The sequence below is a fragment of the Tenrec ecaudatus genome, chromosome 14 (genome assembly GCF_050624435.1).
Source record: "Tenrec ecaudatus isolate mTenEca1 chromosome 14, mTenEca1.hap1, whole genome shotgun sequence".
In the NCBI taxonomy this organism is placed as follows: domain Eukaryota; kingdom Metazoa; phylum Chordata; class Mammalia; order Afrosoricida; family Tenrecidae; genus Tenrec; species Tenrec ecaudatus.
In genome coordinates, this window is record NC_134543.1 from 94,627,917 (window position 1) to 94,651,125 (window position 23,209).

Below are 23,209 nucleotides of genomic sequence, written 5' to 3' on the forward strand. Positions count from 1 at the left end.
TCTAAAGCAAAGAGGAGAAATAAAACAAACTTAATACAATTAAAGAGAATGCTGGCATATTGTGATAAATATAACTAATGTAACTGAACCATTTGCATGGAAATTGTCAAATAGCCTAATTTATCATGTGAACTTACATCAAAAAGGCGATGAAAAAAATTATAATTGAAAACATATTGCTGATAGTATTGCAGCAATTTTGTAATTTTGATTAAAAACACAAAATGCTTCTTGTTCCTAAATTAGGATCGATATTGTGACAGTATCAGCATAATGCCTGAGCATGCCCATGGCTGGCCCAAGGTAGAGACAAACAAAGAGATCGTGAAGAAAGAAAATATGTGACGTCAAGTGGGAGACTCTAAGAAAGGAAGGGAATGAGAAGAAAACGATGAAGATGGTGAAGAGCTGAGTTCAAACAAATCTAGTGCCCAGTAATGTCACTATTGTGTTAGAGTTCCTACACACACACACACACACACACACACACACACATCACTGATCAAAGGTGGGAAAGGGAGACTGCTATTGTCGATTGTTCAGAAAGATAGCACATTACTATAATTAGGAAAGTTTTGTTATTTTTAAGAATCATTGTCATTATAAGTAGTCATCTTGTAGAGGCTAGAAAAAGAGACATAAGTCAGGGTGCAGTATAGCACTGATGAAACATACAACTTTCCTCTAGTTCTTTAATGCTTCCTATCCCCCGCCCCCCACTATCATGACCCCAATTCTACCTTAACAATCTGGTTAGACCAGAGCATGGACATAGGTACAGATAAGAGCTGGAAACACAGGGAACCCAGGACAGAATAACCCCTCAGGATCAATAATGAGAGTAGTGGTACCAGGAGGGGAAAGTGGAGGAAGAAAGCAGGAACCTATCATAATGATCTACATATAACCCCCTCCCAGGGGGGTGGACAAGAGAAAAGTGGGTGAAGGGAGACATCAGTCAGTGTAAGACATGAAAAAATAATCATAATTCATAAATTATCAAGGGTTCGTGAGCAAAGGAGTGTTGGAGAAGGAGAGAAAAACTGAGCTAAAATGTTTTGAAAATGATGACGGCAACAACATATGTATAAATGTACTTGACACAATGGATGTATGTATGGATTGTGATAAGAGCTATATGAGCCCCCAATAAAATGATTTTTTAGAAAAAGAGACGTAAGTAAGTCGACAGCTTTATAGCTATGAATGTGTCCTATGGTTATTAACTTACTAACTTTTTATTCATGCCATTTCTGCTCCTAAAACCCAAGGCAAGTCAATATTGGAACTAATATCCAAGTCTATTCACTATATTCCCTTAGTTCTTTAGGCCTAAATCATTCTCCTCCGGTTTGACACTCTAAGACAAACCACTGCTTGACAATCAGCAGTTCCGTATTGACCCTTATCAAGTTGTGGTGGTTAAATTTTATGTCATGTAAAAATACCTGGAGGAAGGCAGGGATTGAGCCTAAACTATCCATCAGATTACAGCCTGATGACACCTCATTAGGGGTGTGGTCTTTTGGAAGACCCTGAGCAGAAGTTAGTTCTCTCTTGCTCCTTCACCCTCTGCTGGGTCAGATCCTGCATCTGGTACATTGACCTGTTGTGTAGTTTGCCAATCCCAGGAGCTGTCAGAGGACTGCCAACCTTGAATGCATTAAGCTTTGCTTCCACCAGTCTGTGGCCCCCCCTGTTGTTCTTCTTGCTTCCTGTTCAGCAGTGTCAACATCAATATGAGTCAGGAGAAGCCTCCAGTTTACATCAAACCTATGGATTTGAGCTGGACTGGATTACCTAGTTCTACACCAATGGAAGCCATTTCTTAATATAATTCTCTTTCTATAACCACACACATACAGACATCATTGGTTTTGCTTCTCTAGAGAACCCAACCTGACACACTTGTGTATCTGGTGTCCATAATTCTCTGATTAGACCCATTCTTCTTCATTCACAATGAGGAGGATATACTGCCTTGCTTCCATTCATAAATGCTTATTGTTGACACCACACTCTGATCTTAGAGATGCGACCAGGCAGTCTGATGCATAAAGAATAATTGATTGCACAACTCATTTTAAAGGTGATTTAACCAATGGGGGAAATGTTTTAAAACTTATGTGGTATAGATTGTACAATTCTCCTTGATATGATTTAATGCCTGAACTATTAAAGTGTTTGCTATGTAAATTAATTTAAAAAAATAAGAATAAGCTATAGTACTAATCGGCAGAAGGTAATATTGATGGCTACTTTTTCTACAAAAATATGATAGGTCTGGAAGGGATTTTGAATTTCAAGGGATTCTATCCAAAGTAACATAATTTACTTCATCAAGGAATTGCCAAATCATCGGCACCAAAAGTCTCGTGTAACTTAGAGACTAGTGGTTTCCAAATGAAATCAAACTACATGTTCTCATGTTGAAAAAATATGCTAAATGGTGTTCAAAAAGAAATATTACAGAGTTTTGTGTTTTCCTAAACAAAATCTTGGAGGTCAAAATCCATAATCAAAGGCCTGGTTGGTTTGACTGTTTCTGGAGACTCTGAGAAGGAACCATTCCGATCTCTCTTCTAGCGTCTGCCGGTTGCCTTGCCATTCATTGATTTGTTATTATATCATATCAGGCCAGGTCTTGGCATTCTTATCTTATAGCTAGGTCACTGCAAACTCTGTTCCATGTAGACACGCGCTTTGTTAATTTTCTGGGTATGTTTTTTATCTGTGTCTTTGTATTATACGCTCCTTTATCTTACAAGATTTTATCTTTATCGTGGAAAATGTATTTACAGCACAAATTCACATTGTAGCTTGGTTTTCCAATCAAAAATAAGAATAGCATTCTAAGGTCACCAGAAAAAGACTCCAGACACAGAGGAATGAATATGTTTCGAGATCTGTGGGGCTGCCCCAATCTCAGCCAAGTGCACTCCCTTCCCCACAAGAACGCACTACAGAGGACAGCACTGAAGATACAGCCCAGGAGAGAGGGGTGTGCCTGTTCAGAACACACAGGAACAAACTAAGAGGGAAGGAGGGAGTACACCTCATCCTGGTTCACCAGCCCCCAAGGATGATAATCCTGCTCAGAACAGCCAATGCACAGTGAGAAGCATAGGGCCAGACCCACCACAGGACATAGTGTCCACTCACTGAACCATAGTGCTACGGGGGCAACACTTGAGACACAAGGCAGGATTTATGCCCGACCTGACACCCCCGCCCCCAACACACACACACACACACACACACACACACACACATACACACCAGGGAGAAACACAAAGGGAGTGCAACAGAGCAGCAAGGGAAGCAAAGCAATGAAGTCCCTGGTGAATCCCAAAAATAGACTTTGGGGACAGGGCTGTGCACCTCATCAGACTCCATCAGAAAACATTCTTAAGGTCAACTACAGGTCTGGAACTATTTATAGGCTATTTTTTTCATGTCTTTCTATATAAGATAGGCAGGATAAACAATCCTGAGGAGACAACAATGGGACCAACAGTTCCTGAAGGACATGGGAGGGGGAAAAGGGGGGGGGGAAGAAGCCAACAAACCCAGGGACAAGGAAAAAAACAAGGGACCTAAACTTGTTGGTGAGGAGAGAGTAGAAGGTCTGCAGGTGCAATGTAGCCGAGAGGAATGACTAAGAACTGGATGAAGGTCAAACATGATAGTGGGACAGGAGGAAAGTAAACAGAAATAGAGGAGAGAACTAGGAGGCAAAGGACATTTATAGAGGTATAAATACAGACATGTACATATGTATATATATTTATACATAAGGATATGGATATAGGTCTGTGTACATATATTTGTTAAGTATTAAGGTCGCAGATGGACATTGGGCCTCTACTCACATCCTCCCTCAATGCAAGAACACTTTGTTCTAATAACCTGGCATCTTATGATTCAGACCTTCCAGATACAATCACTGAAGACAAAATGGTTGCATAAGCAAATATGGTTGAAGAAAGCTGATGTTGCCCAGCTATTAAAAGATATAGTGTCAAGGGTCTTAAAGGCTTGAAGATAAACAAGTGACTGGGTAGCTGGGAAACAACAAAGTCCATATGGAAGAAGCACACCAGACTGTGTGATCACGAGGTGTCTACAGGATCAGGTATCAGGCATCAGAAGACCCAAAACAAACAATCACATCAATGCAAATGAGTGGGGATGGAGTGGAGACCCAAAGCCCTTCTGTAGACAATTGGACATCCCCTCACAGAAGGTTCACAAGGAAGGGCCAACCCAGCGAGGGTGTAGTATATCACCAATGAAACATACAACATTCTCTAGTTCTTTAATGCTTCCTCCCCCTCCTACCTCCGATATCATGACCCCAGTTCTACCTTACATATCTGGCTAGACCAGAGCATGTACACTGGTACAGATAATATCTCTTGACACATGTAATCCATGACAGATAAATCCCTCTGGAACAATAATTGGAGTAGCAATACCATGAGGGTAGGGTAAAGTTGGGGGGAAATGGGGGAGAAAGGTTGAACCTATCGCAATGATCAACATATAACACACACACCCATCTCCGGGTGATGAACAACAGAAGCATGGTTATAAATGGAGACAGTGAATGGTATAAAATATTAAAATGTAAATTAAAAATTTTCTAATATATTAAAATAATAATTTATCAAGGCTTCATGAGAATGGGAGGGTTCGGGAAGAAGGTAAAAAAGAGGAGCTGACTGGTACCAAAACCTCAAGTAGAAAGAAAATGTTTTGAAAATGATGTTGGCAACATATGTACAAATTTGCCTGACACAATGGACGTATGGATTGTTATAAGAGCCCCAATAAAATGCTTTATTTAAAAAACTTGAAATCTTAAAATTAATATCTTACTTTGAAGATTAAGGTATGTCTGACCTGACCCATGCCATGATATTTTGTTATCTCATCTAAATGGGAAAGCTGGACAATAAATAAGAAAGAACAGGACTGATTTGGATGATGAAGTTGAACAAGAACATTGAGAATACTATGGACTTCCAGAAGAAGGAACAGATATTTCTTGGAAGGAGTACAGACAGAATGTTTCTTGGTAGTGAGATGGCAAGCCCTTGGACGTGTTATTAGGAGGCACCAGTCCATGCAGAAGGACATCATGCTTGTTAAGGTGGATAGTCAAAAGGAAAAGGGAAGGTCATTTTTTAGTAAGATTGACACTGTGGCCACAAAAATAGACTCAAATGTAGCCATGATCGTAAGGGTATGGCAGAAATGCCCATGGGTCCCCATGGTCAGAGTCAACTCGAAGGCACCAAACATGGTAATGAAGCAGAAGTTTGGAAATGCTGTCAATGAAGATGTTATAATTAATAAACCAATAAAGTCTGAACTTTAAACAATAGCCAAAATATTGAGAAATCTCTTCATTAGTATTAAAAACCACGATTCAATGAATAACTATTATAAAGAACAATATAAGAAAAAATAAAATCATATAAAGAGAACTCAGGACAACAATAATAGAAATGAATCCCAGTTGGACAATGTCTATACTTACCCAGCTAATATTCTCACTGATCCTGAAGGAAGTAGAATTTGTGGTTAACATTGTGCCATGACATAGAGTAATTAAGATTGATATATTTGCACTCATGATTAAGTTAACCCTTTTCTAAGTGGATGACTTAATCATGAGTGCACAATTAACCCTATACTAAAGACCACCATTCATCTGTCAGTAGTTTATATCGTGGTGTCTTACATACTGGTGTAATGCTGGAAGATTTACCAAGGGTATTTCAAAGGCCACTAGGATCTCCCATCATGGACAGCCTTCGATGGAACTTCAAGAATAAGATGACTAGGGAGAAAGTCCTAGCAATCTACTTCTAAAAAAAACTGGCCAGTGAACCCCTTGCTGTTTGGCATGGTCCGCTGGAGATGCACTCAGAGTACACCGAGAGAAGACTGCTCTCCAAGATTGAGACGACTTCAATGATAGAGATGGAGACAAGAGTTTGCGACAGATGGAGCATGTCTCAAAAAGAGAAGAAACATCTGTAAACATGTATTAATAAATATAACATGGAATGCACAAGCATAAATCTAAGAAAATTAAAAGTCATAAAGCATAAAATAGAATGTATAAAGCTTGATAATCTAGACCAGTATTGGCCATTCGAATCAGATAATCATAAGGCCTACTGAAACTGAAATGCCAAATTCATTATCAGACAGGGAATTTTTAAATCTATCATAAATTACAATTATTCAAGATTTCACACAAACCATTAGTGCCAACGATTGAAGATTTTTTCCAACTTGTATAGTCTAAATTGATCAAACATTCTATCCAAAGGCATTGATACTTACTTGTGATCAGAATACAAAAGTTGGGAAACAAAGACCGAGGATTGGTAGTTGAAAATAGTCTTGGTGATAGACGTGACATAAAAATTGCATGGTAAAAGATTATTTTAAAAAGCGTATTCACAGCTATTTTGTTGGGGGGTTTTTTGAAAGCAAGTTCTTAAACCTGATCAAATAGAGAGCACAGTAATCAAATTGACTACATCTGTGAAAAGAAATGATGGAAAATCTCAATATCATCTATCTGGCAAGATCAGGAACCCATGCAGACAAATCATCAATCTCTCAAATGTGAGATGAAGTTGAAGTCAAAGAAAATGAGAAAAATTTACAAGACCCAGGTATGACATGCAATATATCCCACCTGAATTTATAGGCCAACTCTAGAATAAGCTTGGAAAATTGAACATTTATGACCAGAGACTAGACAAACGGTGGGATTACATCAAGGACAGCATACGTGAAGAAACCACAAAGCCATGAAAAAGAGAAGGAAGAAGGCAAAGGGCCATTGGGGATGTCAGAAGAGGCTCTGAAAACTGTTCTTGAACATACAATAGTTCAAAATGAAGTAAGCAGATGGACTTTGGGCCTCTACTTAAATCTTGGCTCAGTATAAGAATGGTTTATTTGAATAATTTGGCATTGTATGATACTCAAGTTCCAACACAATCACTAAAGAAAAAAATGGGTGCATAAGAAAATGTGGTGAAGAAAGCTGATGGTGTCCAGCTAGCAAGAGATAAAGTGTCTGGGATCTTCAAGGCTTATAATTAAACAAGCAGCCACCTAGCAGGGAAGCAACAAAGTCCACATGGAAGAAGCAAGTCAAGCCAACTTGTGCAATCATGAGTGATCAAGAGGTATCAGAAGTTCGAAACACACAACTAATTCTATGTGGAGGAGTGGGTGTAGTGGAGACTCAACGTCCAGCTGCAAGATGATTGGACAGTTCCTTTCAGAAGGGCCACACAAAAGGGATGATAAATCCAGGGCATGGTATAACACGGATAAGCCACCTGTCTTCCTCTAGTTCCTTAATATTTCCTGCCCTTACTAGTAAGGTTTTTATGTGCTTTACCTCATTGATCACATTAGGTTTGTGTACGTTCATTTGTAGATATAGGATCGCTCAGCATATGAAGGTCAAGAGATGGATGGCCCCTCAGAGACAGTGACAGGAGAGGGAAGGAAGGGAGGGAAGGGTAGGGGATTTGATAGCATTGATGATTGTATAGTCCCTCCCGATGGGACTGAGCAACAGAATTGTATGTGGATGGATATATTGGAATGTGTAAGATATGTCGATAAAACTATTATTTTTTAAAATGATGTAAAAGAGCTAAATAGAAGATTTCAATGAGAGGTTCCAGAAGACAAAACTCAGTGTTATAATTAAATTTACAGAGACTGGGAATAAAAAGCCAAAGGGAAAAAATACACTTGTTTTTCAAGCTGAAAGAACTGAAAATTTTCCAAGACCTGAATTGCAATATTGAAGGAATCTATAAAAAGAGTTCAATAACACAGGAAGCATCAAAAGAAGGTGGAAGGAATACATAGAGTTACTGTACCAAATGGTATGGAAACATTTAACATTCACCTATTTCAGGAGGTAGCATAAGATCAAAAACCAATGATGTTGAAGGAATAGGTCCAAAGTATAATAAAAGCACTAGTAAAAACCAAAGTTGGCAGAAATTATTGGAATATTAAGATTTTTCAAAAATTGATGCAGTGCTGGAGGTATTTAATTGTTTCTTGTAATAGTCAGAATTAGTAAATGCCAGCACTGAAGATTAAGCATGGTCCTCAATTCTCAAATCATGCAGGTTTCCCATAATGACGTTTGGAATTTAACAACGTTGATAAGGGAGGAGTAGACTTATATGGAGGTAAAATTGCAGGTAAATGACAGAAAGGTGGCCTTTGAAATAACTTATTCTGGGGCAACTGGAAATCATGTGGAACATGAAAGAGGATCACTGTGTCATGCTATATCCAATAATCAATGTGAGCTGAAAAGAATATGTGAGGCTTGATGAACTATCTGGAGGAAAAACAACGGGACCGACAGTTCCGGGGGGACTTGGGGTGGGGGGGTAGGGAGGGGTAAGAAAGTGGTGTTAACAAACCCAGGGACAAGGGAAAAACATGGGACCCCAAATGGTAGAGAAGGGGGAGTGGCAGGCCTGGTGGGAAATGATCAAGGGTAAGGTTGCTTAGAGAAGAGGTATACTCTAGCCCAGGTGGTGATGAAGCATGGTAGTAGGGCAGGAGGAAGGTCAAGGGAGATGGAGGAAAGAGCTAGGAGTCAAAGGGCATTCATGGAGGTCTAGACAAAGACATGTACATGCAAATATATATAGGAGGTTGGGGAAATAGATCTTTGTGTCGATATTTATAGGTCAAGTATTAAGGTGGCAGAAGGACCTTGGGCCTCTACTCAAACACTCCCTCAATGCATGAATACCTTCTTTTATTAAATTGGAACTCTACGATGCTCACTCTCCCGACACAACGGCTGGAGCCAAAGTGGGTGAACAAGTAAATGTGGTGAAGAAAGCTGATGGTGCCGGCTCTCAAAAGAGATAGTGACTGGGGTCTTAAAGGCTTGAAGATAAACAAGCGGCCATCTAGCTCAGAAGCAACAGAGTCCACATGGAAGAACACACCAGCCTGTGTGATCGAGTGGTCCCAAAGGGATCAGTTACCAGGCATCAAAGAACAAAAAATCATATCATTGACTGCACACCTCCATGATAGGATCGCTGAAGACAAATGGGTGCATAAGCAAATGTGGTGAAGAAAGCTGATGGTGCCCGGCTATCAAAAGAGATAGTGTCTGGGGTCTTAAAGGCTTGAAGGTGAACAAGCGGCCATCTAGCTCAGAAGCAAATAAGCCCACATGGAAGAAGCACACCGGCCAGTGCCATCACGAGGTGCCCAAGGGACCAGGTATAAGGCATCATGCAAAAAAAAGATATAAGTGTGTGTATGTATGTGTATATATGTGTATATGTATATATGTATGTGTATATATGTATATATATATATCATATTAAATGAAGGGGGAAGTGCAGAGTGGAGACCCAAGGCCCAAGTGTCGGCCAATGGAGATCCCCTCATAGAGGGGTTAAGGAGAGGAGATGGGTTAATTAGGGTGTGAGGTAGTATCGATGAAGAACACAGCTTTCCCCCAGATCCTGGATGCTTCCTCCCCCCAACTACCATGATCCGAATTCTACCTTGCAGGGCTGGATAGAACAGAGGCTGTACACTGGTACATATGAGGGTTGGAGGTACAGGGAATCCAGGGTGGATGATACCTTCAGGACCAAGGGTGTGAGGGACGATGCTGGGAGAGTGGAGGGTGAGTGGGTTGGAAAGGGGGAACTGATTACAAGGATCCACATGTGACCTCTTCCCTGGGAGAGGGACAGCAGAGAAGGGGGGAAGGGAGACTCTGGATAGGGCAAGATATGACAAAATAACGAGGTATAAATTACCAAGGGCATATGAGGGAGGGGGGAATGGGGAGGGAGGGGGAAAAAAAAGAGGACCTGATGCAAGGGGCTTAAGTGGAGAGCAAATGCCTTGAGAATGATTGGGGCAGGGAATGTATGGATGTGCTTTATACAATTGATGTATGTATATGTATGGATTGTGGTAAGAGTTGTTTGAGTCCCTAATAAAATGTAAAAGAAGAAAAGAGAAAAAAATGATTAGGGCAAAGACTGTACAGTTGTGCTTTATACAATTGATGTCTGTATATGTATGAACTGTGAAAAGAATTGTATCAGCCCCAATAAATTGTTAAAATAAAAAAAATATTACTAATAAAACACAGAAGCTTATCTTTATGCCTCCAAGATATCTAAGATTATCTAAATAAGGTGTAAAAAATATAAGGAGAAGATAAACTAATCTACACATAATTTGCGAACTTCTGTTTATCAAAGAGCCCTATGCCAAAATGAAAAGACAAATCATAACTCTATAAAGACAAGACTATTTAAAACTTATAAGAGCAATAAACCACAAGTATTTACAATTTATAAAACATTCCTACCCCAAAAATGGGGAACAGAACCTTTCAAGTAAATTTTGGGAGATAAAAGATCAGATACTTCACTTTGGAAGAAACCAATAGATATTAAACATATAAAAAGATGCTCCCTTTTATAAATCAGGTACATGACTTGACAAACATTTAATAGATAATATCAAATTTTAGTATAGGTACTGATGGGATAAAAAGTGGTTCCACGATCGTAGAAACAGGTTCATTGTTTTGTGTTTAAGATGGGCGTCCTCACTGACCTTGGTGTTAGCCTAACAATGAAAACAATGTCTCAACGAAGGGAAAACTCGCCGACCAAATCCACTGCCATCACATTGATTCTGACACATAACAGCCCTAGAGAAGGTCCCCAAGACTTCCAAGAAGAAGAACATTTCTCATAGCTCTGAAAGTTCACACTCCAAAGCTATGTGTTGGCCTTGTTGATTCGTTCTGTGGGCCAGCCTCTCAGTGTCTGCATCCTTGGCTTATCCATGGGACCCCAGCTCCTATGGTCCTTCTCTAAGACATCACACGGAGGTGCTCATGCTGAGAACCCAAGCTATTCTGTCACAGCCTCAAGAACCTAACAAAAGATGCCTCTATTTCCAGACAAGGTCATATTTACCAGTATAGAAATCAGGACTTCTATATTTCTTTTTAGAGGACACAATTAAATCATAATCCATTCCTATGTACATACCCTAGAAATAGTCTTGCATATGTAGCCAGAGACGTTCAGGCATATTTATTTGCATTTTATACGAAAGCAAAACCTGAAAACGACACAAATGTCCATGAATAGGAAATGTATAATATTGTGCATTATTCATACAATGGAATTCATTGTACTAGTGAAATCTAATGAACTATAGGTATATGCACATATTGTGAAATCCCACAAACATGTCAACTGAAAAAAACAGACCATAGAAGATATACCATATATGAGCTCAAAATCATGACAAAAATTGTTATTTAAGGGTACTTACAAGTAACATAATACAGCAAATTAAAAAGCATGAAGGGGATTCATTAAAATACAAGACAGTTTTCACCTTAGAGAAACGTCCTCCTAAAGCAGCAGATAGATTTAAAGATATCGGTGACGTTTGATTTCTCAGATTATATGTGGGCACATTGGTCTTATTCTTTATAATTCATATCTAAGGACGTGTATGTATTCAATAGTTAATATTTTTCAATGGAAAGGAAAAAGAACACTTCTCAGAGATATTATTGAGTAAAATCCTATGCAAAAAAAGGAGCTCTTGGGTGATGCAACAGTAACATACTTCACTCCAAACTGAAAGACTGGGGGTTCAAGTTTATCCAGAGGTTCATTGGGAGGAAAGCCTGGTGATGTAAGTCCAGAAAAGTCAGCCATTGAAAATCCTACAGAGCTCAGTTCTACTCTGACAAAATTAGGGTTGCCATTAATCAGAAAGGACACACAGCAATTGGTTGGTTAAATAATAAAAAGCACTCAATCCCTTAATCCTATTGAACTTCCTTCCCGAGTTCCCCACAATTCTTTTCAGATGTAACTAAAGGCTACTTTCCAAGATGCCAGTCACCTACTGCCCAGCCCCTTCTCTCTGGAGGCTGTTCTGCTGCTGCTAATCCATATGTGCTTCCTGAAAACCTTTAACCGCTCCTGTCACCCAGAACAGCATGGCTAGGGTACTGCTCCTAGCCAAGCAAAACATTTGAATTGTATGGCAATTGGTAGTTGCCGAGTATAAGCAAAGTGAGAGGCCTCCACCATTCCATTCTAAATAGGTGTTGCCTGGCCTCGTAAAACTCACCATGAAGCCAGAGTATTACAAAGTTTCTACTTAATAGAAACCTCGGCTACTTCTAATACACTCTTCAATGAATGACTCAAAACCAGTCTTCACAACTCAGTAAGACACTGACTTCCTTTTTCTCCATCTTTAGTCTCCTGCTTCCACCAAATTCAACTCTCCTACCACTCTCTTGTGTGTAAGAGAAATGGCAAATACAGAGACATGAGGGGTGGAGAGAAAGGATGCGGGCTATCATCTACACTTGGTACCTGAGATCTCTTGTAGAAAATGTCATCTCTAGCAGCTACTGAATAAATTTATGGGCTGTTTCCTAGAAGACGCCTCCTTTAAAAAACCTTCTTGTGTTCATAAGTTTTTAAACACTTGGAAATAAATCGGTCACACCTTTCATTTTCCTTCTCAAACCTGAGTGAATATAAAACTGCTGTCCAGAATAAAAAGAAACAAAATATTTTTGAAAGATGGAAACCCAGGCTTCCCAATGAACAGATTAATGTTCACTCTTTAAGCAGAAATTGGAATATCTTCAAATATCAGCCTTAACTCTCCACAAAGAAATAGGTTTGGTGTGACATGCAAGAGAATATGGCTTTTCAAATACTGGTTGCTTATCTTAAATTTAATTAGCGCCTTTTATAAAAGACTGTCAAGTGTATGTTGTACTTCTCTTCAATTCCTAACTGCAGTAACTGAATAAATGTGGTTGTTCACCTCGTTTGAAAACAGGTATCATACATACCCCATGACATTTGTATTTTTCTTCTACCTGCTAGTCAATCAAACTAATAGTTCTTTAATGAGGGTATATGCAAATCAGATCATCACTGATCGTGATAAAGTTTAACTACTCAAAAAGTTCAAGAACTTTCTGCAATTAGCTATCTGTCCTGAAAGTGATTAAAGGTTACATCTAGATTTTATGTATTTCAAGATTTTTGCTGAGCTTTTTCTACAGTAAATCCACATATTTAACCTTCTCCTAGCGATTGAAGAAAAATTATTTACATAAAATGGGAGGCTAAATTGTAACTTACAGAGTTCTCAATATAAACAGTTATTTGCTTCCACGCACAAGAGCAACGATCTTGGTTTTTTCTAGGCTTTCGCTATTACCTATTCCCCAAAATTCCAGAGTCCTTAAAAATCTGCCAGCTCCTCTGACCTTTTCAAATTTCTGGTTTCTAAATCTCTTGCAAACACAATTAAACAGCATCAAGAATAGCTAACATTTTGTCACAGAACAAAAGCACTTCCTTATATCAGTGCATATCTAATTGGTCTTTTGACGCAACACTCCAGACAGGCTACAGAAAAAAGGCTTCAAAGTTTTAAGCAAAATGACTCCTAAGAAGGACTCTGGATTTCGTACGGTCAAGTCGCCTCTGACTCCTAGCTGCTACATGAAAACAGAACAAAACACTGCCCTGGCCTGCACCATTCTCACAATTGTCACTTATCAATGTCCATAAACGCAGGCGCTGTGACATCCAACTCATAGAGGGTCTCCTCTTTGTTCCCGCCCCTTGAGTTTCCCAGGAACAGATCTATCCCGATATGTCCAAATTACGTGAGAGGAAGTCTCTCCTTCCTCGAGTATAAAACATACTCTGGCTTATATTTCCTCCCAGGGAAATTTGTTGGTTCTTCTGACAGTCTGTATTATTTGCAGTATTCTTCACCAACACCATAATTCAAGTGCATCTGTTTTCTGTGGTCTTCCTTGTTCATTGTCCAGCTTTCTCGTGCTTATGAGGCAATTAAAATACCCAGGTCTTGGAGTCAGGCACACCTTAGCATGAACTGCAATTCTAATACCCAATGAGAATGCATGCAGATTCAATGCAGCCAATTTGCTCTGGAGATGTTCTAGAAATTCAGGAGGATATACTCAAGGTTATATTTGGCTCTCATGAACTTGTTTTAATTTTCTTTAATTTTCTTCAGCTTCAGCCTGAACTTGCATATGAATAATTGGTGCTCAGTCCCTGGCCTGCTTTTAGCTGTTGATCTTGGCTTCTCCGTCTTCTCTTCCCACAGATGCAGTCAGCTTTATTACCATGCATTCCAGCTGGAGAAGTCCATGTGTTGGACTTTCGTGTTGTTGAGCAAGGTATTTGCCATAAAGAAGTCACTGGTCTTGCAAAATTATCTCCTGTGAGATCTAGCTAAATTTCTATCACCAAAACCATGTTTTCCAGTTCCTATCCTTTCTCCTTTGCTTCTAAGTTTTGCATTCCAATCATCAGTAATTACCAGTGCACCTTCATTGCATTTTTTAAATGTCAGAAAGAAGACATTGATGTGCATCTTCTATGTCTGCATCACTAGCATTAGTGGTTGGTGCATACATTTGATTAATAGTTATACAGACTGGATCTCCTTGGATATGAACACATATTATCCATCGCAGGCAGCACCACCCATCAAGATAGATCTTGAAGTAGCCACTTCCAAACCTAAGAAAAGAAAAGCATGGAAATAAAATTCTATTAATAAGAAATGAAATGGATGGGATTGCAAAGGAACCAAATGAGATACAAAATATGAAAAATTGTATTTTGACAAATGTGAAAATCTAAAAGAAATTGATACACTTCTAGAAATGTATTATCTACCTGAATTATCACAGAATCATGTAGAAAAAAATCAACAAGCCTAGTACAAGAGAAGAAAGAGATCTAGTCACAAAAATCTGCCAACATCAAAAGGATATCCACATAGTTTTACTGGGGAATTCTATCAAAAACTTCGAGAAGACTTAATACCAATTTTATATAAACTATTCCATAATATACAAATGGGTATGCACTGCCAAACTCACTTAATGAAGCAACAATAATGCTGATACTTTCACCAGGCCAAGACATCACCAGAATTGAAAATCACAGAGCAGAATATCTAATGAATAAAGATGCCAAGATCTTCAATAAAATACTCGCCGACAGAATTCAACTTAGCATCAAAAAAATCGTGATCAAGTGAGATTCATATCAAATATTCAAGAATGGTTTAATATTAGAAAAATCATCAATATAACTCACCACAAAAATAAAATAAAGGAGAAGAATCATATGCTGAATATGCAGAATAAACCTTGTGAAAAATGTCAATATTGCTAACGTGACTTTGCGAATTTAATGTAATTCAGAGTCAAATCCCACCACAAATTTTAAAGAAGTGGGAAAAACTAGTCAATTTTCTATGGAAAGGAAAGAGATGTAGGATAAGTAAAACACTATTAAAATATAAAAACAAAGTAGGAGGCCTTTCACTCTTAGACCTTTAAACCTACCAGAGAGCCATGGTATCAAAAGAGCTTGCTACTGGTACAATGATAAATATGAAGACCAATAGATTAGAATTGCAAACCCAGAAATACATCCAAGTGCCTATAGATACCTAATTTTTATAAAGAACTAAAACACATTAAATGTGTAAGAGATAGCGTTTTCAACAGATGGTGTTGTATATTTGTATCACAACTTACAAAAAGTGCAACAAGACCCGTTACTCACGCAATGTACAAAAACAAACTCAAGGTGGAACAAAGACCTAAATGTAAATCACACAATTATTAAGACCATCAATGGAAAAATAGGAATGAATTTAAGGACCCTAATACAAGGCATAAACACAATACCAAACATAATGGAAAAAAATACAAACTACAGAAATAAGTAAAGAACTAGAACCCACTATAATATGACACTTATGTACATCAAAAGAGTCAACAGAAAACTCATGGAATGGGGAAAATATTCAGTAATAATCCATCAGATAAAGGGCTGATGTTCAAAACTTAAACACATCTACAACATCTTAACAAGAAAACATACACACACAAAAAAGAAAACATACAAAGAATCTAATAAAAATATGAGCACAAGACATGAATAGATAATTTACCAAAGATGACATCCAGGTAGCCAAACCACGTGAAGAAATGTTCAAGATCATTATCAATAATGATAATATGAAAAATGAATACAACACAGACACATATACACCTATGCTCGTTGCTGCAATTTCCACAATAGCAAAAATATGGAAATAAACCCAAAGCCCCAACTATAAACAAACTCTGCTATATTCATACCATGGAATTTTGTGCATCAATAAAAAACAATGACAACTCTCTTAAACACCCCAAGCCATAGACAAAACAGCAAACTCAGTCAATGTTACAAAGATAAATATTTAGTGTCATCATTGTTATAAACAAAAACGAAGAAGATATGTTTCATATACCAATAAATCAGGCTTTGATGAGGCCTGGGGTGGGGGCAGGAACAGGGAGAGGGAAGAGATAGGGAGACAGAAAATATGGACAATGTAACAGGATATTATTGTTGATTTCATTTCTTGAGTCGAGTTATATAATATATGCATAGCTTGTTTCTTTTTTTAAAAATCCCACCAGATTCTTTATCCTTCAAAACTAAATAGTGGTTTGAGGGGTTTAGAAATTAAAAAATTAAAAAAGAGGAAAGGTAAAATTAAAACGGACCTGAGGGCTTTAGTGCCAATCAAGTTCATCCCAAACAAAATGAAGACACAACAAGCAAATTTCCTTCTTGATTATGAATGCAAGCCATTACTTTTGAATCTGTCATTTCCTGCATAATAAACCATATGAATTTTTTAATTCAAAATGTCCCAAACCAGTCCGTTTTAGTTGATTTAATGCCTGGGATATTGATCTTTATGAATTCCATTTCATTTTTCATGCGTTCCAATTTTCCTGGACCTACACTTTGTACATTCCAAGTTGTAATTATGGATAGATGTTTGCATCTGTTTCTTCTCCACTTGCCCCAATCAGCAAATGCCAGTCCCGCAGGTTTTGCTTCATCTATGTCGCATGGTCTACTCTCCTTTGAGAAGACAGCTCTTCCTGTCATATGTTAAATGCCTTCCAACTTAAGGGACTCATCATCCTGCACTATATCTGATGATATTCTAATAGTATCCATTAGAATTGCAGTACCTGATGCTGCTTCAATGTGATCCATAAGGTTTTCAGTGGTTAATTTCCTCTGACAAGAACGGCCTATCGCTTCTTCAGAGTCTGTTCTTAGTCTGGCGATTGTGCTGAAACCTGCTCACGTTGGGTGACCCTGCTGGTGTATGAAGTACTCGTGACAAAACTTCCAGCATCCCAGCAACACACATGCCACCACAGCAAAGCAAACTGCCAGGCACGTGGTAGACTCGCAGATACGTATGTGCACACAAGGTAATAATGAATGTATTGGCATGGGAAACGTCAGGCGACGGAGAATCCAGGTGAGAAGGGTTTAGGAAAGGATGGATGGAGCCGTGGACAGCCCTTCGGGGCCTCAGAAATACGGAACAATCTGATATGAATGGGGCTTCCTTGGCAAACGATTTCTGAAAAAATAAAACTGCGAGGAAATTAATTCTCTCATCAGCAGCATACCACGTGTGTCACAACCAAAGTCTAAACTTCACCTGATGGGCAATAAAAAAGCAAAGAAAGATGCAAGGGACCAGCACGACCAGTCAGTTCTGTATAATGAGCATCAGGTAACTGTGGAGGCCAGACAAAGACAGAGAACACAGTTTGAAAACTATCCCCAAAACCCTGACAAGAGATTTGGCTCCTGCTCCTTGGGGGGCATGGTGGAAATGAAGTGGTTAAAACAAACAACATGCTCCGATTCCTCCTGAATGTGGAAAACCGGGTCAGATTTGGTTTGGGGATCATTTTTCCACAACAGCAAAGAGTCACGCCAAACCATCTGATGCATTTTCTACATTCGAGTACAGCAATAAAATATGGGGTCTTAATTGCCCCACCTGGGAACTGACCAGAGCCTAATTTGGGGCCATGATGCCAAGTAGTAAGGAGCACTGGAAACAATTTGCTTTTAACTCTCCCTTACACAAAGTCAAGTCTTAATTTTGCATGTGTTGAAAGTGAGTTTTTCAAAAAAGATCTAAGATTAATGACTAAATAGCATGGACAACAGATGTTGTGTTCGTCCACGCATTTCTAGACTGTGCCCAGGATGCAAGTGTGTGTGCTGCATCTATCCTTGGGGGTGTAGAAGGGCAGAGACATCAGTGAGATGGAACAAGTTTCCTGAGGCAGGGCGTGAAAGATCAACAGCATTTGATTCTGGCCAGAAAACTTAATCCAGATAGTGGAACGTTCTGATCCCACTAGCAAAACTATAGAGATTAGAAAATTCTCTTCAAGGTATTTATCTCAAAGCAGCAAAAAGAGAGTCAATTTGGCCTAAAACAGAGGAAGGAAAGCTATGAAGTATTGTCTGTGCCCCTGAACTGACCCAGAGCAACCAAATCAGCCCAGAAAATATTGAGAATGAGAGCAGAAGAGATTTTTCCATAGTGATAATGTCTTACACTGAACCTTATCCTTCCCACGGTTTACTTTGCCTTGGGCCAGTGTAGCCAATGTGTGGTGAACATATAGACCTGTCTACAAAAATTCAGTAACTCACAAAGTGTCCTAGAAAGTATAAAAATGCGGATAACAACCCTGTATAAGTCAGAAATGGCACTCGGCCATGAAATAATCTGCGAGGTCTGTATTGTTTTCATAGAGAAACATTATATTAAAGGAAGATGATTTGTAGTTTGGGTAAGGCTTTCTGATGACTAATATTGTGTGTTAACATGGCTTGACCATGATCCCCAGTAATGTTTGCTTCCCTTTCATGTTATTAAGTGGTTTAATGACCTTCTCTTTTGTGATAAGATGTAATTATCCTCCATCCTCCGTGTTATAAGCACTCCTGATGGTGTGGTGGGTTGTGCATTGGACTGCTAAATACAAGGTCAGCATTTAGAAACCAGCAGCAACCCCACAGGGAAAAGATGAGGCTTTCTATGACCATAAGAAGTTACAGTCTGGGGGGGAGGGGAGAGGGAGGGGAAAAAAGAGGACTTGATGCAAAGGACTTAAGTGGAGAGCAAATGCTTTGAAAATGATGTACAGATGTGCTTTGTGCAAAGAATGTACAGATGTGCTTTATACAATTGATGTATGTATGGATTGTGATAAGAGTTGCATAAGTCCCTAATAAAATGTTTAGAAAAAAAAGTAAAAAAAAGTTACAGTCTGAAAACCATAGGGGAAGTTCTACTTTGTCTTATATAGTTGCTATGAGACAGAATTAACTCAGTGGCAGTGAGTTTTGTTTGTTTGGGGTTTTTTTTATTATTATTGATGTGCTTTAAATCCTAACCTCTAGATGATTTTGATGCAGAATTAATGTTGGGTGTATTTACAAGAGCCACACCCTTATTGAATTCACACCTTTACTCTGGTCATGTCGTGGCTCATTTCGCCTAGAATTAAGTCACAGTCTCACTGTGAATAGGGTAGTTTCCTTGTGGATGTACCCTGCATCCAGTATTGTAGTAAATGGCATGGAGGCCACATCCGCCCTCCTCTGGCTTCCCTATTGTCACGAAGCAGTGGTCAGACAGGCTTCCACCCTCCATTCGTCTTTCCCCATTTTGACACCATTCATTCTAGGGCACTCATTCTATGCTGGGCTCAGTAATCCATTTCAATGGCTACACAGAACTCACAGGTAATACTCAAAATTAAGTGGGACTGGAGGGTGAGGAGTGGTTTAAGGAAGTGAAGTCATTAAACACCAGAATCAGGAAATGTCAAGGATACAATCATTGGTCCACAGCTGCCCTTCTCAACCAGCAGCCAAATCTCTCGTCAGTCTTTAGCATCTCAGCCACTTGGCCCCTTGGCCTTTGCCTCTGTGAGCCAGGAAGCCAGCCCATTGCTCTGCTCACAGAGTCATAGTCTCAGCCCTACTCTTCTATTCTGTCTCATGGCTTCCCTGCCTCAGCCTCTGGTGCTTTTGTTCTCAACCTCTGCCACGTTGGACAACAGACAAAGAGCTCGAATGTGCCATCCTGGGGATTCTTCCTGGAATGGTTCTGGATTTCTCTCTACCCCTGCTTCAAAGATGGCTCCTTCTAATAGTGGTAATACTATTCCATTTGCATAGGTCCACCCAATCGTTTGGTGGGATTTATCGAGCCTTGGATGTCAGAGACGTATTAATAAATTTTACTATAATATATATAGTATATTCAGGCAAAGCTCTCCCTTGGTATGAATTCTGCATCTGGCTGCTCATCCTCTAATCTTGATTCTTAAGACTAGCAGTCTGTCATCTGACATGCCAACCATGTCATCTGACATGCCACCTTCAATAGCCTTATGAGTCAGTAGGCAAACATCTGACTTGCCAACATGGATATCCTCCAGCTTCTGTGGTCCCATGAGCCTGCAGCCTGTCGCCTGACACACACACAAGTCCTATATCTGTATGTGTATATTGGAGCCCTAATGTAAGCACTGGGTTGCTAACCACAAGAACAGCAATTCCAGCATTCTAGCCTATTCGATTCTACAGGAGAAGTTGAGGCCGTCCACTTTGGAAGATTTGTGTCAAAAATCATACCAAACAGATACTATGTCCTATAGGGTGACTCTCATCAGAATTAACTTGATGGCAGTGAAGTATCTACACACACACGTGCACACACGTGCACACACATGTATGCGCATGCATGTACACGCATGTGTATATCCCCAGAAACACATGTATACACACAGATACATGTCTGTGCGTGCACATGTATGCACACACAAACACATGTATGCACATACACATATACACACAGAGAAGCAAATGCTGGTTTTGCTTCTCATTTAAGGTTTAAACTTCCATCCCCATTTTAAGATATGGGCAAACAATAAAATCTTAGAATCATAAGCTTTTGTAAGATCCTTCTATAACCACATGTGTAAAATGTTAAATGGAACCAATGATCTATTTTAAACATGAAGGCCTTTAGAAAGAGCAAAAGCTTTTGATATAAGCAGAGTAGTAATTATATTTGATAAGCATCCAAATTATAGAAAAATAGATAATATAAACATATATTTGGTATTATCTATATATACAGACCAGGAAAATAGTTATCTGATTGAAAGCAAACTTATCAAATGTATATTAATGGCATTTTTGTTTTTTTAAAAAACAGCTGAAAAGATATGCATCAAGCTAATAATATTGGCTAACTTAGTGGTTGATCGTGAGCCAACACTTTATTTTATGAACATTGATAGTATTTTGTTTTAAGGAAAAAAATACCGTAATTTCATTTAAAAACAAAACAAGTAAATAAGAATATAGTTCTGAAAGTATTCATCTTACCTCTAAGAAAGATAACACCTGAACACAAAATCTTCCCTTCAATCAGGTTTTAAACAGCATTCCTGATGACACCCAAGGGACATGACCCCGCAAGGCTGGGCTTTAGAAAAGATTTGCCAAGATGCCTGTGGACTAAAACTATTATCTTTCACACCATGTTAGTGCGAAGCCAAGTCTATGGAATTCTCAGATCTTCCTTAGGCATGGTTGCATTTCTCTTTCCTGCCTCTTCTGACCAGTTCCCACCCTCCCTTTTGGACAAACTGGGATGTACAATAAATAATCCTTTTGATGGTAGGTGGACAGTGAGTTTTGTGAACTAGAAACGCATGTTGAGAGCTGTATCTTGAGTATATCATTTTGAAAATAAATGGTTACTCCACCCTCTTTGCATATCAGTCGAAGATCAAAGGCCCAAATGTATTCATTCAATTTTTTCAGCCTATTGGATTTTCCTAAATCATTGGCTAAAAAGGCAACTTAGAAAATAGATATGTGGAGTTCACATATAGAAAATGAGAAGGTACTTCAAACAGCTATCCAATAAAGTACAAATACACCAATGAAAGGGAAAAAGTCAAATTCATCTCTAGGAGCAAAACTTCCAAATCTGTAAGACCTGAAGACTATCTAGATGTAGATTAGCCCTTCACCCCATCTTGGATATTGTCAAGCAAAGTTCACACCGAGTTAGCGAACTGAATTTTCTCAAAATCATATAAATTAGTGTAGGTCAAGAAATGAGGAAAATTATTTCTTTCTGTCTATTCCAAAAATTATTTTTGCTGAAGTCATAAATGTTTTTGTTTTAAGGAGGAAACCTTCATTTGTTTGGAATCTAAAAAGACTGAAGTAAAGAGATAAATGAAAAAGTGCCCATCACAAGGAAAATGATGATGCAGTAGAACTGCGTAGGATTATGAAAGGTGCCTGTGATATAGATTCTTAATATCTTATCCCTCCTGCCCATTTATATCTTAGTAATCCTTGGTCTTTCTTAAAAAATGTGCTAACCAGGTCTTTATTCAGGTTTGCAGGTGTGAGAAGCTCAGTAATCACCAAATGTTCTACAGGCCCTTATGCCTACAGTGCAAAGGGCACATTGCATTCTTCCCTAAATAGCTTCCCATAAATTGTCTCCAATGCCTGTCAATCTGGATAGTTTCTGAGAAATATTTAAGTAATCTCTCATCTGAGACCTATTACCTTGAAATTAAGAGTCACTTCCAAGTCAGAAGTCAGAGGTCATCTCTGGAACAGACACATATATCCGTTTTTAAAGAAGTTAATTTGATGTCAAGAAAATGGAAATTCCACTTAATAAGCACATGAGCCCACAAACCAATGAATTGTTATTGATTGGTAGGTTAGGCAGGACCATCTTTTTACACTGAAAATGCTAAGGGAATGGGGTATTACCTGCCAAGAGAGTTTCAAAGAACCCATGGAATCTAAAGTGCTTTGTTGATGAGGGAACTGATATTCAGAGTTAGATTTGAAACCGCTTTTTAAAGAGTCCTACAAAATAATTATTCATTGCTATCTATACTTACAAGTTATATATTTTTTCTCTTATATTTTTCTACATTTCCCCCCTGGAATATCAACTCAGTTTACTAGGAGAATCAATGTTACTGGCAAACACTCAACACCTGAGTCTTGAAGTCTTCTCACAGGTCTTCAGCATATCGAAGTGCAGGTGGCCAGCGGCTTTTGAAATAGAAATATGAAGAGCT